General features: G+C 29.0%; 1 long non-coding RNA gene across 1 annotated transcript; it reads right to left on the bottom strand.

Annotated features, from left to right (window-relative positions):
* Positions 1–346: 346 nt before the first annotated feature.
* On the bottom strand, positions 347–2,522 carry LOC126886632 (uncharacterized). Its single transcript, XR_007698724.1, has 2 exons — positions 2,067–2,522; positions 347–511 (listed from the first exon to the last, which is right to left on the bottom strand). It is a non-coding gene; the product is annotated as an uncharacterized LOC126886632 (long non-coding RNA).
* Positions 2,523–6,000: the final 3,478 nt, after the last annotated feature.

Here is a 6,000-nt window from a genome sequence, read left to right as displayed (position 1 = left end):
TAACCTAGATTTAGCGATAGTAACTTGTAGATTGACATTATATTGTTTCCCACCTTTAGACGTATCGGACGATTTTGAGAAATGTCACTGTGACAGTGACAGTTTTAGTTGACATGCTCCTCTGATACGTCTTAAGGTGGGAAACAATCAATATAATATCAATTTATATGTTACTATCGCTAATTTTAACAACTCTACTAGTTTTATTTCTTTTATCTCACAATTTAATATGTTTTCCATCTTTTGTGCTATGTTGCCGGTTATTAGCACGCTCATCACTGTATATACATAATATTATGTACATACTATACACACTTATGATGATTTATGTAAATAAAAGTAAATATAGGTGAATATATCTTTATTATTTAAAACATAAATAAATTCAATTTTTATTCTGATTCCTTTTCCTTGAAAGTTTTTAAGCAATCCCCGGCTCTACTCAACCATCGTCCAATTTCTTGCTCCGCCACCTTCTTATCACTACATTTTTGACTTTTTATTGCAGCTTCTATAAAGAAAGAATATCAAATTATAAAACTGGATACTTTTGATAAAGAATATTTTATCACAACCATCATCAACTGAAGCATTAATTAACCCATGGAAATACACCCATATAAATAAATAATACTGCTAAATGTATGTCTGACTTGTGTGTCTCCGAAAATAAATTCATTTTTGCAACTGCTGTAAATATTTAGAAATTTAGAAGTGGGTTGTTTTTTACAATAATTTAAAAAAATCTGTTTTAAGACTGATGTCCCTCTAGTACGATTAAATGCTTTATATTACGCCCAATAAATTATAGTTAACTGTATAGTACATATCTTTGTTACATAATGCATTTAATTACAGTCAAATGTAGTTTAAATACAGTCAAATTTATGCAGTGCGCAAATGAAAATTCTTCGTGTCAGGAAAACAAATCCTATTAGTTAAACCCCTTCAATGTCACATTTACTGCAAGACATGTAACCAGAATGACCTTTAGTACATGTAATGTATGCTTTAGCAGGAGCATCACAAATAAAACCTTTAATTTTAATAAAATAAGTTCTACTTTCATATTTCATACCATTATTAATTATTTCTATGGCATCTTCTACAAATTTTTCTAAAAATAAATTAGAATCTTTGGGTTTCTCATAACCGTGATATATACCAACTATATCAACTGGCCCCTGTTTCGGATATAAACTGCATAAAATTGGATACACTTGACTGGATGAACTTTTTGAAAGTGGAAGACCATCTATATTAATTAAAATTTCTACAGTATCAAGACACTCTTCTCCAGAATACTGAGACAGTAGTTTTTGCAAACAATTTCTCAATCCAAAATGAATATAGTGACCTGAGTTTATTGGTTGTAGAATAGTTTTCCTTGGAGTGTGTAACAGAGTTCTAGCATCTCGGGGTAATTCAGGATGATATGGTTTTAAAATATTTAACAGGTCATTAATAGCCACATGTGTAATATTATGTTTACAGCACCATTCTGATAAGCTACTGGTAAGACTTTTATGTAGTATCCTACGTAGTATCACTAATACATTTTTCATCTTCTAATAATATATTCTCATATTCAAAACAGAGTGTGTCTGAAAGAGAGTGTGGTAATGGATGATGTTCTAAATTTTCAAAAACATCCATTGAATTATCATTAGTGTCTGTCATATCCATAGTTTTATTATCTAACTTTCACTTTTCACTGAAATATTAAAACTAGATATTTTTTGCACATTCTTTGCTTAAATCGTTTCAATTGCTTTGTAGCATTTTTGTAATGTTTACTATTTGATGACATGTCTAAAATTTAAAATAGATACCTAAATGATGAATTAATTGTTAAAATTACCTTTTTATTCACCAATATGAAAAAAAATTCATATTTGAAGCGTTTTTGAAGTACAAAAACAAGCAAAACTTATGACTCTTAAAGTTTGCCAAATGGTTTTGTTTTAAATAGACTTATTTTTTATTTAATTTTATTTATCTAACTTCCTCGCCCACAAAATACATTTTTCAGTATGACTATTTATAATAAGTTAAAAAACACTCACCTCAATAAGATAACAGGAAACCACACTAAGCTCCAACACCAAAAATAAGTAAAAAAAATCTAAATGAAACTGTCTTGCAATGAATTATCACATCAAAACTCTGTACTCGAGGTGGAAGGAAAGTTCCTAACCAAATAAATTAGGTTAGGTTAACATAACCTGACATAATAAATATGCCCATAGATATATTATACTCTAGATTGCGCCTTACGATCTTAAAATGGGTGACGGTTGCGACAGAGATAAATGAGCCTATTTGGTCGGTAGTCTCTTTCTAATTCAAGGGGAGTATCGACGACGTCACTATCCTACTCTATCGACGAGTATTTTAGATGATTTGACAGTTCGAGCGGATGGCGACGAGAACTGGTCGTTTGTCTTCGGACGTGGATAATCCTGGTTCGAATCCCATACCAATCTTTACTTTTTTTTATTTTTTATTTAATCAATATTGCGTTTATTAGATATTATTATATCTCTTAAATAAATCTAAGCAAAGAAATATATAACAAATAAGAAAAACTGTGTAGGTACCTATAGATTTTTAAAAATATAAAAGCCAATGTTATTTTTTTAATAAGTTAATGGTACAATAGTATAAAGTAATTGTTAAAAATATTCGTACACATTACCAATAATTAATATCAACATAATGTACCATCATCGATTTATTAATTGAATCGGTCATTTCAAAAACAACACGAGACACGAGTCACATATTCCTAATTTTACAGAAGAGCAAAGGCCAAAGAAAACTACCTATATAGTCGAAAGATGGATGAAATGGATGACATCAGAATTCAGAGTTATATTGTAGTTTTGTTCCTAATGTTTTTACTGGACTGGTGTCGTTTTTGCACACAACGTTTATCTTAAAGGAGTATATTCCTCTCAAAAAGTTAGTTTCTCAAAATTGTGGACTTTGCTGTTTTTGAAATGACCGATTCAATTATAAGTAATTAGACATTATTTTTATTTATGAAACTATTATTACAATTTTTTAAAAAGGTAGAAGCAATACAAACATTATTCACGTCATTCGAATAAGGCCGAATTTATATTAATAACGAATGACTTATTTTACAAATAATTATGTATTCCAATATTAACTTACTATACATACATTTATTATCTGCTAGATTTACTTAGGTCCATTTTTCAGATGTAAAAATATCTAATAAACGCAATATTGATTAAATTAAAAATTAAAAAGGTAAAGTTGGTATGGGATTCGAACCACGATTATCCATGTCCGAAGACCAAAGACCATTTCTCGTCACCACCCGCTCGAACTGTCAATACATAATACTCGATAAAGTGGGATAGTCACGTCGTCGATATTCCCCTTAAATTAAAAAGAGACTACCGACCAAATAGGCTCATTTATCTCTGTCGCAACCGTCACCCATTTTAAGATCGTAAGGCGCAATCTAGAGTATTATAAATCTATGAATATGCCTTAGCTCTTCTTTCTCATGGTACATACTTGGACGTAACAGTACGTACTTAGTACGTACTCTTCTGTACGTACTGGTATGTACCCCAGTGTACGTACTTAAAACGTACATTTTACATCATGTACGTACAGTACCAAAATTGTACGTACTCAAAACGTACTGTGCTGTTTGGGATATCAGTACAACTTCACCATACCTTGCCAGGGCCGGTCTCCCAAAAACATTGTTAAAATTAAAAAATATTATATGGTACTACCTGAAACTTGGAAAAAAAGTTAAGGGTAGGTATATACGAGATTCAAATTAAATAATACTTGTCGAAAATCGTGATTATGATATACCTATATTAGAGTAGTAGAATATTGAATATTTCGTTAGTACCTATGACCTATAGTATACTGAGCGTCTCAAAAAAAGTTAGGATATAATTTATATTATAAGATTTTATTATAATTTTATATCTTGCCAATATGATATATTAATCCTGTGTGGGCGATACACTGAATCTCAAATATCGATATATTTTCCAATATATCGAAAGTTGAATATCGATATAAAAATATCGCTAAAATTTTAAAACATATCGATATACTTAATTTATCGATACATCGTTCCCATCCCTAGGCTTGGCAATATCAGGGCTTGGACGGGCATGAACATTCAATAATTACTATAAGAACAATACAGAATGGATGTAGTGATCGCAAACACGTAGTAATGACTTTCAACAAAAGAAGAAGAATATTTTGACTAATTCGGTAGTCTCTAGTAATTTTGGGTTTAGGCTGCTTAGTTGTTTTTAAAGTAGATTTTCAGTTGATGTGTTAATTGCTCCTCGGTCTCAACATAGGTACTGACTAAAATCTGCTTTGACGTACACATACTTTTATAAACTTAAAGAATGACGGGAAAACTTAAAAATTTTAAAACTATTTATAGGGGAGTGCATATAGATTTTCACTTCGAAAAAAAATCAAACAAGATGGAACTTTTTGTAATTTGATTAAGAAATGTTTAATAAACAACATATCAAAAAGTTCTACTCGAGAAGTGGATGCTTCATTTTTTATTAAACAAATGAACTACGAAATTAGATGTTTTTTAAATAACTCCGAAAATATAAATTTTACAAAAAAACTGACTTGACCATTGAAAAATTCAGAAAATTTTACAAAAAAAAACCTTATATAAAGAATTTTCTAAAATTAAATCTGTATCTTCTATATTTTTTTTATTTATAACGCACACATTCTCACAAACAGTGGCGCACTGTAAACTAGCGTACGGCGAAGTGCATGGATGAGTTATTTTAATGTAATTCTTTAACTAATGGATTAAATGAAATTTTACATATTGAACGGGAAAGAAGAATAATTAAGCTATCTTATGGTTATATAATAATAATAGAAAGAAATAAAATGTATGGTCATAAGTACGGTGTGGGCGGAAAGTGAGCCTTACATGAATTTTGTTCAAAAATGATTTAACAATGTGTAACTAATACAATTTTTCTTATAAAACTCTCAATTTTGCACAACTTACCTTTCAAGTATCTTACTAAATGATGTTTCATTCAACAAAAATCTCAAAAATTTAATTCAAATGATATGACGTCTCAAACATGTAATCTTTGCAATCTTCGTAGTTTTAGAGAATTACCACCACTTTAAGACGGTATTACTCATGTTTGAACAGATCTATTACAGTTTTATAAGTACTTTTTTAAAGCTTAGGATGTAATCTTTAAAATGCATTTAACTATTTTACTTTAGAAATGAAATAAACTATTTCTTTTTGAGAAAATTAAGAAAGATAACAAAAATGTAATACAAAAACCAAAAATTACCAGCCAAAAAAATGTTTATACAAAGTGATCAAAACTTTTTTCTGTAAAACTTACCTAAAATACATTTAATAATAAGCTTCAACAATAATAAATGTTCGGTAAAAAAAAATTTTTTAGCTCTTATACAGTATGTCTGCGTAATTTGGAACCTAGTGATAACTTTTTTATTAGATACCAGTTTTACGAAAAAAAGTTATTCTTAATAAAATACTCTGCATCGTTATCATCAAATATCAAATTTAATTAATTTTATACGAGGTATGTCAAAAAATATGAATTTCACCCAAGAGTAAAGTACCTTTACATTTCACAATATCGAAAAGTGTTATTAAGAAAAGTTGTTTGGAATTAAAAATTTGTTTTGGTGTTCAATTACATCCTTCTAATTAAAATATTGTGAATAATAAAGGCACTTAACTCTTCATATTTTTTACATACCTCGTATAAAATTTAAAAAGTTTGATATCTGATGGTTGTATCTTAGATTTTAGACCAGGGAGACCATTTTATGAAGAACAACTTTTTTTCGTAAAAGTGATAATAAAATAGTTATCATAATTGTAATAAAATGATGATGAGTATCCGTAATTTGAGAAAAAATTGATTTTTTTTTCAATTAGAATGATGTAAT

This window comes from Diabrotica virgifera, chromosome 6 (assembly GCF_917563875.1).
Source record: "Diabrotica virgifera virgifera chromosome 6, PGI_DIABVI_V3a".
Taxonomy (NCBI): Eukaryota; Metazoa; Arthropoda; class Insecta; order Coleoptera; family Chrysomelidae; genus Diabrotica; species Diabrotica virgifera.
This window is presented reverse-complemented; position numbering and strand designations above follow the sequence as displayed.